The following is a 24,011-nucleotide window of genomic DNA, read 5'->3' as shown; positions in this document are numbered from 1 at the left end:
CCTTCCTCTGGTCCACGCCCTTTGTTTCTCCTGGCCAGCTGACCTACGAACTGATCTTTAATATTTCCACACTCCCTGCTCCTCTATATGCTTTTTTAAAAACCCCTTTGAAATGTCATAAGGAAAAGTGATTTTCTTAGTGTCAGGAGTATGTCCATATTCTGCTTTTCCATCGTGACCATTTCTCCTCCTTCATCTGTCACGAAGGGTCCATGTGCTTTCTTCGCTGGCATGGCTGTTACACCCACTTGTATCTTGGCTTATTCTCCTATGGTTTTCTTTCTGTCTTCTCCCCCAGCGGGCCTCATGTCTTTTTTTCTTAGAAATCCATTGATAAAACTTATTTTTAAATAAGTCTTTGTACTCTAAGGTAGACACATCAAAAGCTGAGACCGTGTTTTTTCCATGTTCTTTGTATTTGCACTCCCATTAAACGGAAGCATATTCAGAAGAAGGTAGGGAGCCTCGTAAGGATTTGCGAAATAAGTAAATTACCACTCGACACGATTTCAAATTTCATCTGCACTGGGAGACCCTTCTGTCAATGCGGTCCCACTTGGGTAACCTTTAGAAAGACGTATTCCAGGGCTAGGAAGCAGTATCACAGCACAAACACCCTACAGTAGGTAACTCCTGCACAAAAATCACACTAAGCATGAATGACCAAGGCAACATTTTGTTATCAGTGGGAGAGGCGTGCAGGAAAGCAAAACCACACATAAAGAGGGAGCAAGTGACTTCTGACCTGTTTAAAAACCTGTATAGTTTACTTAATTGACTGAAAGTCTAAATGCAAAATATAAATCTTTCAGCTTAAGGCATTGGGTTGATTCAGTGAGTAAGGGATCATTTGCCCACATTTTACTATTTGGGCAACTGTCTAAAAGACCTGAGAAAGCCATAGGTTGATTAGGACAAGCACCTTCGCCCCATGCCCCATGTCCACAAAGCGGGCTTAAGCACCAGGTGAGTCTGTCTCTTTCAGGTTACATACAAAAGGGAGCATAAAGATCTCAAACTCCCGTGGAAATGACACTTTTGTCAATATCATCTCCCATTTGTAGACTAGTTTATCCTGAAATAAAACTTAAAACTTACAGCATTTTCTCCATGTTGGTAAAATCAATTTCTTTACATTTTAAAAGGATTTGAAAGGAAATAAAGAACATGGACATCTTTTTCCATCACTTGCTGAAAATTCCTTGAGAAAATACTGTACTTTATGTGGTGACTGCCCTTTTACTACAAAGGCACTAATTTCATTTTATTTTTAGTGCCTGTTCACAGTTCACTTTCAAGAGTGTCCTCTAGGCCTGTTAGGTTCAAAGGAAAGAATATATTCCATTTTGATTTAAAATGTCTGTGCTCTCCTGAGGTATTAATAGAACTAATAAGAGGATAGCCTGGCACAAACTTTTACGGTCCTCCCATCTAAACAATGGAGTGCAAATGTTCCTCGCTGTGCTTTTGATGATGGAACAAGAATAACGTTTCACATTTTATACGACATTATATTCCACAAAGCTCTTTCACATTCATTACCTCATTTAATCCTCACAGCCGATGCTGTGAACTAGATATTCTTTTCCACATTTAAATGTGAGGATATTTATGCTCCAAGAAGCAATAATTTGATTGAAGACACAAAGTTAGAGTTAGAGTCTGGACTTAAACTCATTTTTCCTGACTTTCACTCCAGGGCCCTTTCCACATCGTTACAGGGTCCCCTTCTGCTGTGCGGTGTTCTCACCTGCTGAACTGCTGATGAGTGTCCTTACAGGCTGCCTTAGAATGGCTGGCACTTACTGGGAGCCTGCTCCGTGCCCAGCACCGTTCTAAGCTCTTACGTGTATTACAGAGTTCAATCCTTGCACACTGCTAAAGCAGGTAATATTGTCTCCACTACAGAACAAATAAACAGAGAACTTTAGTGACTTACCCAAGACCATGTAGCCAATAAATGGACTAAATAGGTCTCAAATCTGGGCACTCTGCTTTCAGGGACCGAATGCTCAACCACCATCCTCTATTCCCTCTCCAATTACAAAACCCCTGAAAGATCTGTGTATGACTTCACTGGTGGTTTGAGGTGAGTTTCTAGATACCATTTATGCCAATGAAAATTTCAACAATCATTATAGTGGTTCAATTTCCAAAAAGGATGATTTCCTCAATGGGCAAACCTAACTAAAATGTGTATTCTATTAGAAATTATTGATTTAGATCTAGGGAGGTAATAAGAATAGTGCTGTTGTCATAAAGATGCCAGTTTTGAGACAAAAATGAGAGCATTTTAGTTACTCAGTCAACTGTACAATCATTCGCTGACTACTTGTGCTTAGGGGCTATGGTTATATAGTGTCTGCATGAAGCTTACAATCTAATAAAAACAGAGTTGAACAGATACATGGTAAATGACTAAAAGGCGCAAAGCTTCATTGAAACTCTTGCAATTCCTTTCATTCGGAGAAAGCAAGGGAGGTTGATGGAAACAGTAGCTTTAGAGCTAGTGTCTAGTTAGAAGGGCGGAAAAGGGAGGTCACAGTACAGGGCACAACTGGGTCTGGGTTCTTTAGGGATACAACATCACGTACAAAGTTTTCAGAACTTACTCCACAAGTCAGTAGAGACTTTATGTGATTGTGAAAATAAAGTGCATCAGTTTTAAACTACAATGCACAGAACATGAGAGAAAAACACCCACGCGGACATTTGTTGAAGAAAGGGTCTTCTGGGTGTTAAATTAGTCATATTAGGAAGGTCAAGTTTTTCCTTATAATTATTTATAGCCACTTTTTCCGTATACACACTATTCATTTTGATTACTGTTAAATCAATATAATTTCTGAATGAATTTCTCTGACTTTCACTTTGCTTATTAGGCTGGAAACTCAAGGGCAATGCAGATGAGGACTTTAGATCATTTCTTTGAGAGAGTTTTTGGTCAGTGGCTCTTTAGGACCCTCTGTTGCTAAGGAGTTCTTCCTTTTGGTGACGAGTGAGGGTTTCTTTGCTGGCATACGTTGCACGTCTGCAGAAAGCTACACTGACTGTATTTTCCAATGGGAGGAGAGAGGTATATTGTTAGACTGACAAGAAACATGACAGCATTATTAAGAAAACATTGTATTAAATTTTAGAGCCTTAAGATTATTGTTAAGAGTAATGAATTTTGTTGACACTTCTTTTTTATTAAATATCCTTGTCACACTTAAGCGACTCTGCAGTCATTGCTTCTACAGACTACCTGTGTAGCTGAGCAATAAAGGTACTGTATTTTTTGGACCATAAGACACACCTAGGTTTTAGAGGAAGAAAATAGGAAAAAATTTTTGAAGCCAAAAATGTGGTAAAATAATTAATGACATAAATAACATAATATTTCACCAATGTAAATGTAAACAGAACTCAACAGCAGCATTAACAACCATTATTCCTCCCAAATTTGGCAGGGGGGCGGTGAGTCTTATAGTCTGAAAAATAAGGTAAATAAGCTTAACTTATGTGTCTAAATATGTCTTCTTTATAAGACTTCTCATGGTCAGAATCAAAGGGCCCATGAGTTTTTACTTGGTGGTGGAAGTGTATATTCTGACACATGCCAAAGGGGAAGTACAACTTAGTACCCAAAGGAGGTATTAACCAAAAAATCCCAGTTCCTGGAGTACACCTAGTGTTCACTTTTAGGAAACTTATAGAGGAGGGATTGCGGTCTGTATGCTTAACTACTGCAACTTACCTTAGCAAAATTCAGAAAATAGGTTCACTAGTCATTTCTCCAAAGGAATCCATTTCAGTTAATTCAGGTGTTTTGTAGCTAACATTAATTGGCCTCTGCTCTGTGTCAAGGACTGAGTTAAAGAGGAGAGCAGGATGAATGAGATGGTCTCTTCCCATCGGGACCTTACAAATCACATAAAGAACCAAACGTAAAAACTGTGAGAAGCTAGATATGTATGATATGATTATAATATAGGACAAATTAAAGTACACATCATACACTTTTTTGTTAAATAAAAGACTGAGGGGTTGGAAAGAGTATTTCTTTTCTTGATTGCTGAAATTTAACTGGAGTTTCTGGAAGAGGTGTTTGTATTTGATTTGGAAATTCAACTATGAGTAGGATTTTATTTTATTGTTTTATTTATTTTTTAAAATTTATTTATTCATTTTTAGAGAGAGGGGAAGGGAAGGAGAAAGAGAGGGAGAGAAACATCAATGTATGGTTGCCTCTCACATGCCCCCTACTGGAGACCAGGCCTGCAACCCAGGCATGTACCCAGAATAGGAATTGAACCAACAACCCTTCGGTTTGCAGGCCCATTCTCAATCCACTGAGCTACACCAGCCAGGGCTGAGTAGGATTTTAAAAACTGGAGAACTGGAGAAAAAGTGGAGGCAATGAGAACTATAAAAAGGAAGATATTTGGAGAGGCAGATGCTGAATGAAAGCGAGACTTCAGTACAGCCAGGCAAAAGAATGGGATACGAGATAATATGAGAAAGCTTTGTTGGAGTCAGGTTGTGAAGTCCTTTAAGACCTTACTAAGTGTGTAAGCAATGGCAAATGATGATGATTTTGAATTCTAGTGGTGTAGTCTGCGGCAGCTATGTAGAGGAAGCTCGGTAAGTTGGAGCATCTGGTCTGTGGGTCACTGCTGCCCTGTGCTCAGTGTTGTCTCCTATCTCTGCAAGCTCAGCAGCCCCTTAATGACTGTCTTAATGACACCTTGTCTTTGAGGAAGGAGACTGACATTCTCAGCATCTTCGCCTTCTTTTAACAAATTGTATTATCAACAGATTCATGGGAGTAGAATTAAGATACAGAATAGTGCAGACTTAAACTGAAAAAGATATTCTCCTCTCTTGCCTTTGTTTTGGTTCCATTCCCCAGAGGAAACCACATTTGACTATTAAGTTGACATGACATTTGTTTTCTTTTTTGCCTGTTTTTTTTTCATATCGATGAACGATCATTTACCAATTTTTTAATTGCATATTGATGTTGCTATTGATGTTGGTGATATTGATATTTGTATCAGTTTTTTCACTGATACAAATAACATTGTGGAACTTATTTTGCATTAGTAGTTTTTTTTAAATAAACTTTATTTTTTAGAATAGTTTTAGATTTACAGGAAAATTGCAAAGACATTACATACAATTCTCATATACCCTAAAGCAAGATTCTCATATTATTAAAGTCTTACATTAGTGTGGTATATTTGCTAACAAGTAATAAATAAACTTGCTAGATTATTTTTAAATTCAATTCCATAATTTACTCTAGTTTTGTTAGCTTTTACCTGATGTCCCTTTTCTCTTTCTTGGTCCCATTCAAGAAGCCACGTTACATCTAGTCATTCTGTCTGCCTGGGCTGCTTGTGGCTGTGTCATTTTCTCAGACTTTCCTTGTTTTTAATGACTGATTTTGAGGAACACTGGTCAGATATTTTTCAGGATGCCCCTTTGATGGAATTTATTTGATGTTTTCCTTGGTACTAGAGTAAGGTTACAGGGCTTTAGAGAGGAAGATCACGAAGGTAAGGTGCCGTTTTCCATCTGGCATCAACAGTACATGCTAGCAACATGACCTGACGCTGTTGATGTCGACCTCAGTCACCTGGCTGAGAGGCAGTGCTGTCAGATTTCTCTACTGTAAAGTTGTACTTTTCTCCCCTCGCCATACTGTTCTCCTCCAAAATAAATCACTATTAGCAGCTGAAATTTAAAGAGTTGGGAGTTATTCTCTACTTCCTTGAGGGTGAAGCATTGGCATAAACATAAATTATATAGGTTTATTCTGTATAGGAGATTTGTTATCTTCTACCTCATTTTATTTGTTCATTCATTTATATCAGTTTGGATATTCATTTTATACTTTGGTTATAATCTAGTAGGGCTTTATTTTGTTGCTCAAATTACTCTAGCTTTGACCACTGCCCCAGCATCCCTTTGACATTCCCCATGTGTATAAAAATTGTTTGAGCACTTCCTTACTTCCTAGAACCACAAGATTCTGCAAGCTCATCCTGCATATTTCCTGTCCCACCCCTAGAATGAGCCAGTCCTTCAAGGGGGAAAGAAGATATATGGGAACTCTCTTTACCTGGGGTTTAATTTTTCTATAAACATAAGACTGTTCTAAGAAATAAAGTCTATTAACTTTTTTAAATGTACTTCAGAAAAAAGAAGAAATTCAGGAGAACACAAGAAAATATGGAAAAGAAAACCACCAGGAAAGCTTATTATTAATAAATAAGCCATAACAAAAAGAGAAAAAATACATCCAAAACAATCTAGACCAGAAATTCTTGAAGATAAAATGTGGTGGGTATAAAAAAATGGGATGGGAAGGTCGGAGAAAGGGCTCGATGTAAGGAGACCTCGGAGAGCTGAGAATGTGCTAGCATACTTGTCTCGGGAGCATTATGAAACTGTATATAAAATATAAATTTTATATATAAAACTGTATACCATTTTTATATATAAAACTGTATATATGTTTATAGATAAAAATGGTAAGGGATAGTAATACAAGTGTTTTCTTAATAAAGCTGAAGTAAATAAAGAAGAATAAAATTTGAGAGTTTAACTCTCAAACCAGAAGAGAAATTGCTGTGTCTAATGAAAGGAGGAAAAGAAAGGAAGGGAGTGTAAGGAAAGAATAAAGGAAAGGAAAGGTGAAGGGATTGGAAGCAGAAGTGAGAAGGAAAGGAGGGAGCGAGAAGGGGGACCAAAGCCAGGCAGGGAAGGACTGAGGAAATGGGGTAGCACCCTGTAGAGGGTGCAAATTATGGGAAAGAGAGTGGTGGGACTTAGCACCAGGACTGGACACTGAAGGGCCGTGTATCCTCACAAATTCTTAGGGATTCCCTGAAGTTCATAACTGAGGGTCAGTGGAGGCATCTTAGAACTTCTTTGGTTAATCTTGCAAATGTTTTTTGTAGCATGTAGACAATTATATATGAGCCACACCTATAAAAATGGTGAGATTGGTCAAGAATGAATGAAAATGAGAAATTTGCAGGAGAGAAATATTGGAGCAATAAATTTCACACTTTTCAAAATGATAATTGCTGAAGACAATCATCTTCAGAATCTAGTGTAACTGTTAGTTTCAATATTGCTATCAAGTAATGCTATTGAATGATTCTCAGTAGGTATCAAAAGCAATTTTACACATCAAGACTTTTTATTTAATTTATCTTAAAATATTTCAGAGGCAATTGGTGTGATACTTCAGACGCGTGACTGACAGTAAAACTTCTCTACAGTAATTTAAATGCCTCCTCAAAGTGGATGAAGAAAAACAAAATGTTCAGTGAGATGAGTGTTAAATTATTATTTAGTCGAAAAATGAGCTGAGCCATTTTCTTTGGCTGCTCTTATGTAATTCCATAAGCTAACATCATTTTTATTTTACTTTTTATATTTGCCTTTAAATTTTTCAGTACAATGGAAGTCCCTAATGGGAGCATATGAAGTTTTTATTTGAGTTTCCATCCACCAGAAGTTTTTTCTTCTAGTTACTTTGCTTAACATATTAAAATTCTCTCACTTTCTCATTGTCTATTCTATTCATTTCTTTAGCGTAGACATTTGTCTTTTTATATTTTAGAAGCATGCACAAAGAAGTAAAGTAGGGAGTTTTGAGATAATTATTCAGGTAAGTATCTAGAATATAATGACTCTGTATACTTAGGAAAGAAAACATTTGGGAGTTTTATGTTAATTATTTCACTTGGTTAGTTGTGCACTTCATAGTTCTCAGATGTTTACTGACTTCCTAATTTGATTTTGATTGCATGGAAATAAGCTATGTTCCTTTTGAGTCATGACTTGACTGTGTGTTAGTGAATTGGGCAGTATTTTTTAGAGTGTCCACCTGTCAATGTGCTCTGGTGCCAAAAGGTAAGAACCTCTGAACTGTGCAAAAATAGAAGACATTCATTTGCCATTATTTGCATGACATAACACTTTATTTTTGGCAAAAACATGGCATTATCTTTAATTGCCTGGCATAAAGGTCATTATTGTTTAGGTCTTGTGACTCTAGAAAAGATATAACTAAAGCATATATGTTAGGGAGAATTTCTAGAAAAGTCCCCCTGAGTACCACGTGGCTAATACCCAGAATCTCATCACGCCCATGGTTGTCATGTTATGTGACACAGTTGACTTTAAAAAGGGAGATGATCCCAGTGGACCTAATGTAATCATGTCGGTTATAAACAGCACAGAACTTTCTGGAGCTAGAGGCAGAAGAGGCAAGAAGAAAGGAGAATAGGAGAGATTCAAACTCATATGTGGAATCTAATGAACAAACTGCACTAACAAGCAAAACAGAGACAGACTCATAAGGAGCTGGAGGACAGCTAAGATGGGGAAGGCAGAGGGTGGAAGGATTGAGCAAAAAGGAGAAAGGACTCATGGACATGGACAAGAGTGTGGTGATTGTGGGGGTGGGAGGAAGGGTATAAGGAGACTAAATGGTAATGGAAAAAACACAGCAAAAAAGGTGTGGGGAGGGTTTGACCTGTTCTTACTGGTTTGAAGATGGAAGGGTGTCCTGACAAGGAATGTGCACAGCCATAGGTTCCTAAGAGTGTCCACACTCTTAGGTGACAACTAGCAAAGGAAATGACCTCAGACCCAGAGCAGCGAGTCACCACCTTCTGCCAGCAACCTAAGTGAACTTGGATGTGGGTTCCTCCCCTCGGCTTCCAGAGAAGAGACCAGATACTCAGCACCTTGATTTGGGCCCAGCTGAGCCCATCAGGACTTTTGACTTACAGAACTGTGAAATAACGCATGGGTGTTGTTTCAAGCCCCTGAGCTTTTGGTGGTTTGTAATGCAGCAATAAAAAGTGAGCATAGCCTTCAAAGCAGGGAGCCCTTGGTAGTGTGAGATACCAGAGGATCCCGTTCCAGAAGTTAGTACTGCAGAGTGCCAGGCCGCTTTTCCTCCCCTCTCACTGTCATGACTTCTTTTTTGGTTTTAACAAATAGGTTTCCTCAGACGTCACAGAAAGGATTATATGCCTCTTCCATGAAAAGTTTCAGTTAAGGTATATAGCATAATGTTTTTTATTCACAAGGGCGTCCTGCAAATCTAACCACGAGCTAAGGTAATACAGGTAGCAGGATGCACAGCTGGCACTGGAAGCCGAGGTGAGGGATTTACCCACCCAGCAGCCTTTCCGCTCAGGCCACCGTGCCTCTGACTTTCAAGTTTTCATTGACCAAGCAAATAATCCAAATGCTAAAGGAATATAGTTATTTTATCATCTGGCTAATTCTGCTCAGAATCCTCTTTAAATATTTACTGAAGGCAGGGACATGTCCCCAAAATAATATTATAATAAAAGTCTCTCTAATAACATCATCAAATACCAGAACAAGCTTGCTTGTAAGAGATAATTCATTGAAGTCCAGATGAAAAAGGCAGCCTGTTCAAGGTTACTGTCTGCAATTCTGAATACTGGGTCCCGAAGAGGTGCAGTTGGTTCAAATTTCCTCTGCCAGCTCATAACAGAGTCAGAACTACAATATGAATCCCTTGATTTCCAATACCGTTTTACACTGAGCTGTGCCAACATGTCAATTCTTTGGGGCTTGCCCAAGAGGAGTTTGAGAAATAAAATACATTCACAGCCCCTGAGTTCGTACTGTGCTGCTGGCCAGGATCTCCATGACTTGGACCCAGGCTGTGATAGTCTCTGGGGCTGTCAGCTTTGAAGGGCCATTTTAACATCAATCTGCCTCCTAGACTTATGATAAAATTGGCTGGAAGGCAAACCCATGATGCCCTATACCTGAAGTATACCCATATGGGTAATGTATACCCATAATGGCTCCCCTCCATCCTGAGATGTGCAACTAGACTGTGATTTAGTTCCCCACTCAACACCCACCCCAACTCCCAAACCCTCAGAGGTTCAGAAACGTTTCTTTGAATCTAGAAGACATGCTGTATCATGAAGTCTAAACAAAGCTCAGGGAGTAAAATGACTCACTTGAATTAAAGTGGTTGCGGCTGGTGTACAAATATTTCTGTTGCTATTTTCTCCGTCCGTTTGGCAGGTCGTAAAGCCTATGTCTGTTGCTTGGGCCCCTTGAACCATTAAGATGTATCATATTCCTTTGGCAAATAAGCTGTGTAGCAAAGATGAATGTCAAGTTGCTTTTGTTCTTTCACATATTTATTAGAGGATGCTTACCAGGGTGTAGAAAGCATGACTTCTTTTTTAAGTTAGTTTAAACTCAGATGTTTGCCTCACCACAGCTGAGAGCCACGGAGGGCCAGGCACTGGGGAGTTGTTACACGTGCACAGTTATGTAACTGCGCCTTTCACACCTGCTCAGGAGTTTCAGACGAGTTTGATTATAAGAGAAACAAAATAAAATGTTTCTTCATCTGTGCTGCTAGGAAAAAAAAGCTTTGCTGGAAAAGCTGTTGATTTATTGTAAGCTTTGATCTGCTTAGTTTTAGTTCTCAGAGTCTTTCAAGTAAGTATTTTCTGACTTAGACTATAGTACTTTTTATTTATTTAGTGAATATACAGGGGAGGGCAAAAGTAGGTTTACAGTTGTTCATATGGAAAATAATGTAATAATAAATAATAATACAAGAATAAACTTTGTTTCATGTACTCATAACTATAAAGAGACTTTTGCCCCACTCTGTACACACTACATATTATATGCACATATGTATTTCATATTTAGACTATTTATTTATATAAACAGTGACTATGTATAGTATGTATTATATATACTTGTGTGTGTACGTATACACATATATACATATATATTCTGTGTTTAGGTAATTAAGGAAAAGATTGCAATGTCTTAAAAAAAGTTGCAGTGTTTTCAATGGAATTCTATGCAGCAGAAAGAAAGAAGGAGCTCCTACCCTTTGCAACAGCGTGGATGCAACTGGAAAGCATTATGCTGAGTGAAATAAGCCAGGTGGTGAAAGACAAATACCATATAATCTCACCTTTAACAGGAACCTAATCAACAAAACAAACAAACAAGCAAAATATAACCAAAGATACTGAAATTGAGAACAGGCTGACAGTGACCAGAGAGGAGAGGGGAGTGAATTTCAGGGGAAAAGGGTGAAGGGTTCACAGGAACAACTATAAAGGACACATGGACAATAATGGGGGAGTTGGAAACAGGAGGGAGGTGGGGAGGGCTGGGGTGCTGGGCTGGGGTGGGGAGAAAGGCAGAAAACTGTACTTGAACAACAATAAAAAATAAAATAAAATAAAAAATATCAAGTAGAACAAAGAAAAGGGAAAATATATATTTTAATATAAAAAATAAAAAAAGTTGCAGTGTTTTAAAAAAGATTGAAATGTTTCAGCGACTCCTAATATGTAAGTGACACTTTTATTTGAGAACACATGGACCAGAATGTGCCAGGTTCATCAACTGTATGATACTAATTAGCCTCAGGACAAAAGGGAGGAAAGAACTCTCTGTCAGCCTCCCGAGGAGTTGTAGGAGCCTGGAGAAATGCCTCTTCTCTTTCCGGGACTCAAAGAGCCAGGAAAATCTGTGAAGTTGAATAGTGCCTGCTCATCCAGTGTCCTGGTTCTTTCCATCACTGTCACTGTGTCAACCAAGCCTGGGGGGAAATGTGCTCATCACCCATCTCTCCTCCCTCCCTCTTCCCCAGTTATATTCAAATATGCAGAGGCCACAGGCAGGAATTTTTCTAAGAAGCACTCTCTTCAGCACACAGTTCAAGATTGGATGGACCTGTGGATGGCTTCCAGATCGAACTATGGTATCCTTCGTCCTGCTGGTTAATTTCTCAGAGGTTCCTCTGATTCTCATGTAAAAGCAAGATGATAAATGCAATCTCCTTCTTAAGAGCCTTGGGAAATTCACTGTGGACAATATGACCATATAAGATCTGAGTAGATGTCAAGAACTTAGTAGGGACCTCAATAAGCCCCACCTCTTCTTGCTTCCATCACTTTGTCCTCCCCAATAGTTCATCTTCCCCTGTTCTTGCAGTGAATAAAACTTTCCACAATTTATAACCTGAAGGTATATTTTACTCCCAGTTGCAAACACAATGGTTAACTTTATTTTTATTACTTCATTTAAGAATCAGCCAATCAAAAGTTTTGAGTGTCTGTATTAGACATTGTTGTCGATGCCAGGGACACAGCAGTAAATGAAACAGGCCACTACTCTACAGGAACTAAAATTCTAGTTGGGGAAGAAAGGCAGTAGGGATATAAATAATATGCTATATTAGCAGGTGATAGGCACTAATGAGAAAAAGAAGGCAGGACAAAGTTTTGAGGGGCGTCAGAAAATTTGTATAATGGTCCAGATATGGCTGATTGAGAAAGTGGTATTTGAGCAAAATGCTTAAGCAGGCAAAGTAGCAAGGCATGCAGATCCACGTAAACGAATGTTCCAGCCAGAGGCAGTAGCCATTGCCAAAGCCCCGAGGTGGATGCATAACAGATATATTTGAAGAACTTCCAGGAGGCCAGTGTGGGCAGAGCTAAGTGTGGGGAAGAAACAGGAGGTGGAGGGGTGGGAGATTTGCTAGCGTGGGTAGGTCCTTGAAATGCAATGAAAAATGAGGGGGCCATTGGCAGGGTTGCAGAAGAGGAGCCATGGTTTGGCTGAATATTTCAGTGGGACCCCCTGTTGGCCATGCTGAAAAAAGAAGGTTGGGGACAGGAGCAGGGTGGACACAGCGAGGCCAGTCAAGAGGGTGTTGCAGTAATTCAGAAAAGAGGTGATGGTGGTTTAGACCAACGTGGTAGCAGTCAAGATGATGTGAAGAAGCAGACTACAAGACAGTTTTAAGGTAGAACCATGAGATTTGAGGCAAAAAAGAGCAGTCTAGGGTGACTTGAAAGGTTTTGGCTGTGAATGAGATGGGACTTCTGAAAAGCTGCACCATTACTTAAACTTACTCATTATCAGTGTATAGAAAACACTGCAACAAACCCGGTTGATAAGGCTGTATGCTGCTGCTAACTTTGTCAAATTTGAGAACTAAGATCTTACCACAGTAGCGGCACTCACGTGGTCCTGCCATTAATACCTAGCAGTGTCTAGCAGGGGTGTCCAACCTTTTGGCATTTCTGCACCACATTAGAAGAAGAGTTGTCTTGGGCTGCACATTAAATACAGCTCGACATGTAATTAAAAAAATCTCATAATGTTTTAAGTAAATTGACAATTTTGTGTTGGGCCGCATTCGCAGCCATCGTGGACTGCATGTGGCTTGCAGGCTGCAGATTGGACACCCCTGGGAAAATCATTGCTCTCCTTGGAATTTTTGGAGAATGGCTGTTTCAGTATAATATGGTAAGTTCTGATGTCATTGAAATTTCTTAACACTGGGCATCCTAAATTCAACCTTAATGACTGTGACTAGTGGGATAGTTCTGGTCACGTGTTGGTTCTCTTTCCAGGTTTCCGGGGGAACGTCTCTCACATGATTCATAGTCCCCTCCTATCATGTTCTGTGAGCCAGGGTGTACAGCTCTTGTTTTAGACTCTTCATAGTAGATCTTAGCCATTGTTTATAGGTTTGCTCAAATGCCTGATTCTTTTTCAGCTGATTCATGTTGAAGTTTATTTCTCTTAATGCCCAGTGTGCTCTAGCAATGCCAGAAGTCTGATGACTGGTTACGGAAAGGGACTGTGTTGGGCTCCCGCTCGCTCCCTCACTCTCCGCCTCCCTCCACCATCCTTCCCTACGTCTCCCCCACCTTGTCTTCCTGAGCTTCCTTTGTCCGCTGTGTGTAATGACTAGAATCAACATGTTCTTTGCGTTCATGATAGAGAGGGTTGTAAAACCTCTCTCTGGAGGGCCATCACCTGCTGCTTGCAGTCTGAGCTGAAACCAGATTCCCTCATTGATCAGAACCGTGACATTTCCCGGTACCTCCATTAAACAAGCTTCTTCCAACAATAGCTTGAGAGTTATTCTTAATTACTGTGTGCTCCACATCAGGTAGGTTAAATATATTGGTGCCATTATAGAAAGGGAAGCACATCATAATTAGGGTAAAGCAAATTGTCATCATAGAGGTCGGCATGTAGTATCTGAAAAGAAGACAGGGCAGTTTGTGTGGATTATAGCATACACTGAATAAACTGTTAGGTGATCTTCAAGCTGGTGATGCTGGCATGAGATGAGATGAGATTTATGATATATCCCCTTTCTCACTTTATTCTCCCCATCCCCTTTCCATTACTGTTTTTATATCTAGAAATAGGGTGGAAGAGTAAAACATAGTGTATTGTTCTTGCTTTCTTTCAAGTTAACTTCAGGTGGGGCACACACTTGTTATGTTGATTTTTAAAATGTATAATTGCATCATGTCATAAAGAAGAACGGTGATTTTTTTATCCTGTCTTTAGTGTGCTTCTTTACTGCTTAAAATGTCAACCAGTCAAATTACAATGGGTTGTTATTTTGTTTTCTTAGTTTCAATGACTTGGATCTCCCTGCATTACCCATCATTAAATGCTATCCAGTTGATTTGTTTTATTTGAAAATTATATATTCTTTAACACTGACATATTTTTTCTACTTTAAGTGTATCTGGTATTCAGAAAGTGACAATTGACAGATTAAAAGAAAATAAAAGTGGTGTTTTATTTTTCAAGACTTACTGTATCAAACCTGATATCCTGTAATGATGGATATTGTTTGAAACTAGAAGCTGAACATTCAATTTTATCAAAGGAAACCTCCCTTATTCAATTAGACTTTTAGGTGCTTGCTTGAAACACAACATCGGATACGTAATAGGGAAGCGGTCTTCAAAATCATTGGTTGACCAAATCATGATAATAAGATAAAGTGCAATGAATGGTGGAAAACAATGAACAGATTACTCACGACAGTAGTTTTGTGGTGGCAAATCTCTATAGCTCCTGCCCTGCAAAGTCAATAGGGTAGTTTGAAAAAAATGGATGTATGTTTGTAACTCCTGTATAACCCATGAACTTGCTTTTACTTTGTGTAGTATGGTATTTTTAGGTATTTTTTGAAACCAGACCATGCATTTTTAACTATTAGTGCTATTTTCGTGTGATGATAACTAATTTAACAAGCCCAAGCTTTCAGAGCATCCTCCAGGTCTCAGGTCCCTCTTCCATGTTCACGTTCATCTCAAAGCCAACAGGAACAGGCTTGCCACAGCCTGGGACTGACACATCAACCTCCTGCCCACTTGGTAAGGTTAGGCATTCATGAAAACACAAGAATGATTAAAACCACAAACCCAGAAGTCCTTTTATTGGACACTCCTCTTTAGCCTGTTCTTTTCTAAAGCTTCATCCTGTCACTTCTGCAAGTAACTATTATTATTTTGCGTGAGAAAAGTGTACCTGCTTCTAGAAATCAATTTTTGTCCAAATTGCTTCTCAACACTACAGAATGTTGTTTGTGGACCATTTTCCTGAGTGTGTGCGTGTATGTGGCAGGGGGGTGTCAGAGAGAAAGAGAGAAAGGGGATAGAATTTCTTTTGCATTTTTGTAAACCTGTGACTTTCTCCCAACTGAGCTGAAGTATCCATCATGGAGAAAGCTGATTTCGGATTGTTACTGGAGAAATGGAAAGAAATGAGACACAGCTTTTAATGTTCCTAAGGGGAATTTTCAGGGAACGGCTAGACAGTTAGGAATGAAAGCCAGACTGTCAACAAAGGAAATGCTTTATTAAATTCATTATCAAGAGGCCTGGTGGACAGACTGGATCACAGAGTTTTACGTAAGGGAGAACCTGCTTAGATGGAAAAGGAAAGGAGAGTAAGTTCATCCCTTCTGATCTGAGGAACGTGAGAAGCAGAGAGGAAGATACAGACAGACAGTCTTCCTTCTCCAGACTCTGCCAGCTGCTGCTTCGCCGTAGGGAAAGGTTCCTCTTGTTTTCTCTCTATCTTCCTGAGTTATGTTGAGTCTACTAGTCAATTTTAATCTGAACTCGCACTATGTCTGAAATATAAGAGTTTAATTAAAAATAAGTTTCACTGACAGCAACTCTACAACTCCGCAGTCTGCATTGCAGTGCCGTTTGTAAAGGCGTGGTCTGAGGGAGGGCAGCCGAAAATGACACATGCAGCCTTCTCTCCTCTCTAAAAAACCCTAATCCAAAATCGGAACATAAGATGGGCACAATAGCCAGATGCTCACTGATGGACAGGCTGTGTTGAGAGGTAGCTTTTTTCAGGTATAAACTACTCAAAGTCTGTAGATAGAAATAACAGATGCATACCTTTCAAGCAACTTCATGATTCTGCCTGCTAAAAATAATGTAGCCCATTAAAAATATATAATAATCATTAAACTAGTTGAAGGAAGATATCCACAAGATCATTATCAAACTATTTTGAGCAATACAGATCAAATTGTACTTCAACAAATTCCAAGGAATTACCCCAAATGTGGTATTGTACTAAAAGCTGAGCAAACATATGTTGCACAATTAATTTTGTTCTGTTTTTTGTTCTTACTCTCTTAGGACAATGACAGGAATTTTTAAAAGAAATCTCTTCCTCTCTACTACCAAATAATGTAATTCCTGTTGTTTCTTTTCATTTTCATTCCCAATTTAACTTTTAAAATGTTGTGTATAATAGCCCAATTAAAGACCTAATTCTAAGAATAGGAAATGTGGTAACTTCAGGAAAGTGGTTGGGAAGTGGGTGGATAACTGAACTTGTCCTAACCGTGAAATGGTCACAGTCAAGGCTGTTGATTGTGTGAGCACGGCCTGGACAATGCACACTCTGTGCGGTGACTTCAGCAGCAGAGTCACCGGGACAGTTACATGATGATGTGTTAGTTTATATTTCTCTCCACAATGTCCAAGAGAAATGGCATCAACAAGTACAAACACCTATTTGTAAGATTTCCAATTCTAAGAAATATTTTAATTTAGAAGGCGTTAAAACATCATAGTAGAGGGAGAATGCGGGAGTGGTTCATACGTGTGCTAGCTTCTGTGCTCTGTACTGAAAAACCTAGCTAGGTCCTTCATTTCAGAGTTGAGATTCTGAAAAAAATAAGTGCAAAAGCTTTATCTGTGTTGTGTGTGCGTATTTGTGTGTAATGGCAATTCTGAAGAATAGTTAGGAACACATTACGACAACATTCTGCTATATTCTATATTTCATATGCTTATATAAATTCTTTTAAGTGCAGTTAAAGGTATTTCAACAAAAATTCTTCTCTTCTTCCCTTGTATGCTTCCTTACTCTAGTTCTGTCTAGTGCTAATTCTGAGTAATTCTTTTAGGTATAGAAGAACAGAAAGCAAAACATTTGTTTGATCAGAGGATCAGCTGAACTTTCGTTTCCCAAGTTTTCAACTGAAAGGTAGATTACTTTGTCTCATCTTTTTAAAACTTTTTCTTTTTGAATTGATATGTCATTTACTTTGAGAAAAGTTCACAAATATGAAGCAGTCCTGAAAAGTTGGGATTATAAATACTTTGTCAAATACATGCATTACACATGCCTTCTTCCACTCAATGGCTTGCCTATCACTTTCCTGATGCCTTTTAATGAGCAGGAGATAGAATATCTTTGCAGAAGATAGCATATTTTGATAGAATACAATGTACTATTTTCTCATTATGAGTAATTCTTTCTGTGTTCTGTCTATTCATTACAAGTTTGCCTAGTCCCAAATCCTAAAGACATTTTCCTACTTTTCTTCTGGAAACTTTGTCTTTAGCTCCATATTTAGATCTATGATCTACCTAGAATTTCTTTTATATTATGATGTGAAATAGGGGTCTAAGGTTTTTTTCCCCCCACATAGATAGCCAATTAATCCAGCATCATCTGTTGAAATGACTCTGTTTTTGTCTATGGAATTAGCCATGACTAAGTCATAAACTGTATACCTGTAGGTCTGTTTCTGTACTGTATTGTATTCCTGCAGTGTATTTTCATGTCTTTACTTGTTATTAAACTCCTGTAACTTTCCATTATGTGTTCAAGATTACTTTGGCTCTTCTAGAGCATTTCTATTTTTATATAGATTTTTAGAATCATCCTGTCGATCCCCTGCCCACTCTCCAAGAAACCTGGAATTTTTGTTGGTATTGTGTAAACCCATGGATGAGTCTTTGGGACATGCAATGATATCTGCATTTATTGAGCTCATTTTTCTCACTAATATTTTCTAATCTGGGGGGTAAATATCTTACACATTTTTCATTAGATTTAGTAGTCCTAGATAATCAATATTTTTTCGTGTTATGCTAAATGATTTTATATTTTACTCTAATTTTTATAGCTATTACCTGAAATTCAGTTAATCAGTGTATATAGACCTTGTCTGCCAAATTACTAAGTTCATTTACTCATTGTAGGTTTTCTGTATTTTCTTTTAATATAATCATGGTACGTGTAAATAATGACAGTTTGTTTCTCTCTTTCTAACATTTATATGCTTTTTTTCTTTCCTTGCTTTATTGCAATGGCTAAGATTCCAGTATAATATTGTAATAAATTTGCTGTAATAAACAAAGTATAATGAAAATTGACATTTTTCAGGAAAAGTATCAATTAAAAAACTACTAACCAAGCATACAGGCATACACTATAACATGTAACCTGCTATGATCTATAGGTTTAAGATACAGCAAGATACTTGAAAGCCTTCAGAATCTTCAAAAAATGTAGGTATTAATCCCTATATATTATTATGCCAAATTCTTATTACCTAACCACATGGACTATAGAATTTACTCTAAATTAAATGAATAAAATGCAAATCCCTGCTCATAGGTATCATTTTTATTAACTAAACAATACAGAAGGAATAATGTTAACTTTTTTTTGGTCTTGACTTTTTATCCTTTCTTCTTTTTTTTTTCTGGCTTATCCATAAATTACTCCAGTCACCTGTTTTCCTAGTTCGCAATGGCAATTTGGAGGATGTTGGGAATAGAAGTGTTCGGAGGTGTTCTATTATTATAGACTTAGGTCTGAGCACTTTTATTGTAAGTAAAAACCTGCTGTTCATTTGTTGTCATTGCTATATCAGGCCTTAAACAACACCTTTATAAATGTTACTTTTAATCACACACACTAAAGGGTACTTAATCTCATGGATGTTATTCATGGGCTTAAAGTCTTCTATGAAGAAGGTAAAGTTGTCCCTATAAATTTTAAAGGTGGAAATCAGGTAGAGAGGTGTTTTTCCTTACGTCATTGTTTCAATTGGAAGTAGACACATGAATGTCCTCTGAAGCATCTAACTCTTAATCTAATTCATTTGAAAGCATTTATTAATCAATATCCTGAGTACACAGACAGCGCCGCTTTCACACAGCCTGTCAGTGGAGTTAAACAGGGCCTTTATTTTGTAGGTGCCACGCTTAAAAATCAGAGCCTTTATTTACCCAGAGACGCATATGCAAATACATTGGTAATGCTGAAATTTTGACATTTAAATGTAAATCTGGTATCAGAGAGCTCTATTAGGTAGTCTAAAACATACTGAAGTTTCGAGATGTGAAATTTATTCAGAAAAACTAATGCAATGTACTGACATCTGGGAGAGGGAACTCTTCAGAGTAAGTAGGACAGTATTTGTTTATCTAAATTTTATTGGCACATTATTTGACATTTGATATAGCATATACAACCAATGAAATTTGTATAACGTCATTACATTTTTCACTGTGTCTGATGCAATCATTTCATAAAACAAGTGAGTCCACAATATCTCAATATTTGAACATTTTGTTTTAATTCACCTAGCCATTGAACTGCAGAGTCCATGCTAAACATTATCACTATAAGGCAACGACAAGGACAATTAACAACCTGACAGTTTGATGTGCATGGGAGCATTGCTTTCCAAATGTGTTTCTGTCCAGCCTTATGTGTTATCTTATCACATTTCTGCCTCATACCTTTTACAGCACCAACACAGAGGCATATGCATATATTTACGGGCATATTATCAATGTTGGAAGTTCATTTATAGGCATGTATACCAAATGATTTGGATACTTAACTAGGCTACATGTCAAGAACTTACATTTGGAACATTTTAACAGATTTTGGCTGTGTAATGAAATTTGACACCTACTATCTCATATTTCCCTTCAAATTCCTTTTGAACCACATTGCTCTATTTTCCTGGCCAGGCAGCTAAAGAAATGGCTAAGGGAAATAATGCAGGGATATTATAAAGCATAGAGTTTCCTAGTATTTCCTTAAAATAGCAAAAGTGCAAATTGCTCAAAATCGGTACGAAACTTGATTTATAGTGCAAAGAAAAACCCTGGAATTTGTAGGAAAGGAAGCGAGCAAATTTGGTAACAGCTGCAAGTGAGTATGATGGACTGACTGCGCTGCCTTTGGCTGGCAGTCCATCTGTTCTGTGTGCAGCTGCAGGGCACAGCGGCACCAGCCCTCCTCCAGAAACTGGTCTTGGCACTCTTGTGGCTAAGGCACACTCACTGGTGACTAGTGGCTGGGGGAGCAAATCAGGAGCAGCTCCAGCCCTTCCAGATTCTCAGGGGGAAAAGCTGAAGAGAGGGGAAGCCGTGCCAGCACTCAGGCGGACTGGTGCTGAGTTTCCAAAGACACCTGGAGAGAATGCTTTGAACTGGGGAGGCAAACACTGAGACTTCCCTGGAAGAAAGAAGAGGCTTCTTGAAGCAGGATTCTCAGGCTTCCTTTTAATTGGGGTCAGATCAGAAACTCTACCTGAAGAATACCGCAACAGATTCATCTTCCCCTTTTTCTAGAAGAGCGTGAGCTGTGACCTCACAGCCACCACTGACTGGACATTAACCTGAACCCCTAATTGGACTGCCAAATCGTTGGGTGTGCTTGGATCTCAAGACATGCAAGGAACTGCCTGCAGGAGGCAGAGCAAAACCTTTCTCATCATTTTTGCTGCCAAGATGGTGTGCTGGATGCCACCTCCTACTGATAGGTCTTTCAGGTCATGTTTGGGGTCGATGGCTCTACTTCACTGCTAGGTTCCAACTGTGACCTCTGAGCACACATGTCAGGTAGTTTCTCCTGCATTCTGTGTTCCTGGCCCATTCTGTAGTCTCCTCCCCATTGAAAACTTGCATTGCATGAACTTCTTAAATAGGGAGAGCTGTAGCCACACGCTTTTTCTTCTCCCAAACTGTAAGGTCCTTGCTGCTATATTAAAGGGAGTGGGTGGAAAACTCCAAAGTGAACCTTTAAAAGGGTTCAAGAAAACACAGGAAAATAAGCCCAAGTCTTGTAACTATGTATCTAAATTTTGAGTGGTGAAGGAGGAGAGAACAGGGAGCATGCGAAGGGGAGGGAAGGGTAGAGGGATGAAACCAGGTTACAGAGTTCTGCTGTGTTCCAAGGTGCTCTGGCAGGAAGTTATCATGAGTGGAACTAATGCTACACAATACCCTTTTTATTTCAGAAGAGGATTGGAAAGTGCCATGGGAGGTGATGGAAATTTATTAAATTAACACTACCTCAAGCTTGATTTTCCATCTTCACGAAGAACCACAGTTAATTGGCATCTTTTAGACTCCTGCAGGCCCCAGGAGGCTGGAGCCAACAATTTAGAATTGTGGGGGAAAAAATAAGAGAGAGAACTGAAAATCTAGATGCAGAGTCACAAAATGATTAAGAAATAAAATGTTCTTTAATATGCATATTATCTCCTACAAAGCAAAACAGATTTTGCAACATCTCATTAAAACCATGAATGAAAATGAGCCATGAATGTACAGAAAATAAAGAACAGTAAACAAATTAAGATCTGTAGTGCTTTAGACTTGCTTAAAAAGTATTTGAGAATTGTTTGGCCTGGGTTGTATAAAAACCAGATACGTCTGTGTAGCTATGTATGTATGTATAAATACATAGAAGGTTTCTAGAGAAAAGACAACACAATTAACAGTAATTCCTTCTGGAGGACGGGAATGGATGTTGGAAAGGAAAGCAAGAGATCTGTTCCTTTTAATTTTATATTTCTCTGGTGAGCTTGAAGGTGCATTTTCCTTTATAATGTTAAAACTACCGAAATATGCATAGATTGAAATAATAATCCATTTTCTTCTCAGAATTAACCATGCTTACCATCTTGGCATATTTTTGTATACTTTCCATTTCTTTTAGAAAACTGTGTTGTTTACTAAACATTTTTTTAAATGCATTAAACTAGTAAAATAATGCTGCAAATCAAACCACACAAAAGGCTTGCAATTAACATTAGATACATAAAATTCTGTGATACGCATAAATTTCTACGTGTATCTAGGGGCACAAGGATGGAAAGATGGGTGAGTTTACAGATAGATGGATGGATAGACAGATACATAGATAAAGATGGACAGATGGAGGTAGGTGTAAAAGATGAGCCTCCTTTGTTACACTAAGCTCATAGCATAGTTAACACTTTAACGGAAGAAGAAAGACCTAAAGCTTTACTTTTAGAAGGAACTGTGGACCTCAGATAAATGTTTTACTTTAACTTCAAGACATCTCTTTTCCTAAAAGATCCATCTAAGCTTCAAACAAAATTAACTTGAAAAAACACTGAAGCGGGTTCATTTCTCTTTAACTTTTCCTTTTTAACCTGCAAAGCTCAAGTGACTCCCTATAATGAAAGTAAAGATATTGCTACAATCGTATTTCCTTTCATTGCAATTCTTCACTCCTCTTGGTTTTTATTAGTTGAATTATTGGGCTTTATATTTACCAAGTTTAGAACATGCACGTTCTCTTCTACACCCATATTTCTCATTTGTCTACTATCAGCAATAAACTCAGTTGATTCAGGGCCCTGGACTACTCAGTCCTTTGGCTACTCTCCATTTCTGAGTTTTTAATTGAATTTATTTCTTGGCTGAATTTTGTGCTCAAGTAGTTTATTGGTTATTTTTAAATAACTTAACAAAGCTCAACACCACTAAAACGAACCATCCAATTAAAAAATGGGCAAACGACTGTGACTAAGGAGAGACTGGAATCAGGGACCCCTCCCCTAGCTCATTCCTCAGTTCTTGCCTTGCTCGCAGGAGGCGAAATCAAGCGAGAAACGACATGCATAGTGGAAGTGAGATAGCAAGTTTGTTCATGAAACACATTCAAGCATGAAGCTGCAAGCAGACACCAGGCTAGTCTGAATGCCCCACATAGAAAGGAAGTTGTAAGTTTGTTCTATACACTTAAGCCAAAGCTGTAAGTGGGCGCTCAGCTCACCTGAGTGTGCTAGCTATTAGGGTTCAAGGGTTACATACCTTAGTCAGTTTCTAGGTTCTCCTCCTTCTCCCACTTCTAAATTTTGGGAATAATGTCCAGCTACAAAGACTTTCTTTCTTAGCTAGTAAAGGATCTTGGTCTTAGTGAAATTGCTATAGAAGTTCCCTTTCTCAGTACACAGAGTTTCAAGGGCTCCCTTTCTCCTGTGCTATCTTTGCTTGTATGTTAAGAACATCCAGCAATCTTATCAGACTGGGCTCAGGACTGCTGAATCAACAGGTGAGACATGTCTCCCTCTTTCTCCCTGCCTTAGATTACTAACTATTCTCCCTAACAGGACCTGAACAGACACTTCTCCAAAGAGGACATACAGATGCCCAACAGACATAAGAAAAAATGCTCAATGTCACTAACCATCAGAGAAGTGCAAATTAAAACCACGGCGAGATACCACCTCTACTTGTTGCTTTTAGATTTGCACCACACTCTAGGTCCATATGACACCCTTCCTTTACTTTCGGCTCCATTTAATTTGTGGAAAACATTCCATTTTCTTCATGTGAAGGAGGGATACCTGGTAGGAGATGAGTCTGAAGTAAGACAAAGACAAATGTCCCTACCATATAGGTGACTGGCTTTCTAGTGCCAGGAGACTTAAAAGTGCTTTATCCTTAAAGCATGACGGCTTAACTTGGTTGGATCTGAAGTTGAGTGTTTGGTACCTGCTTTTCCAAAAACTGTGCTATTTCCATCTAAAGATTTAGTTAACTTTT

At 38.5% G+C, this 24,011-nt stretch overlaps 1 protein-coding gene across 1 annotated transcript in view; it reads left to right on the top strand.

Annotated features, from left to right (window-relative positions):
* Positions 1-24,011, top strand: part of NRG1 (neuregulin 1) — a 948,231-nt gene that overhangs the window by 314,287 nt on the left and 609,933 nt on the right. The window lies entirely within an intron of this gene.

This window comes from Phyllostomus hastatus, unplaced genomic scaffold (assembly GCF_019186645.2).
Source record: "Phyllostomus hastatus isolate PE091 unplaced genomic scaffold, TTU_PhHast_1.1 phas_scaffold_46, whole genome shotgun sequence".
NCBI lineage: Eukaryota > Metazoa > Chordata > Mammalia > Chiroptera > Phyllostomidae > Phyllostomus > Phyllostomus hastatus.
This window is presented reverse-complemented; position numbering and strand designations above follow the sequence as displayed.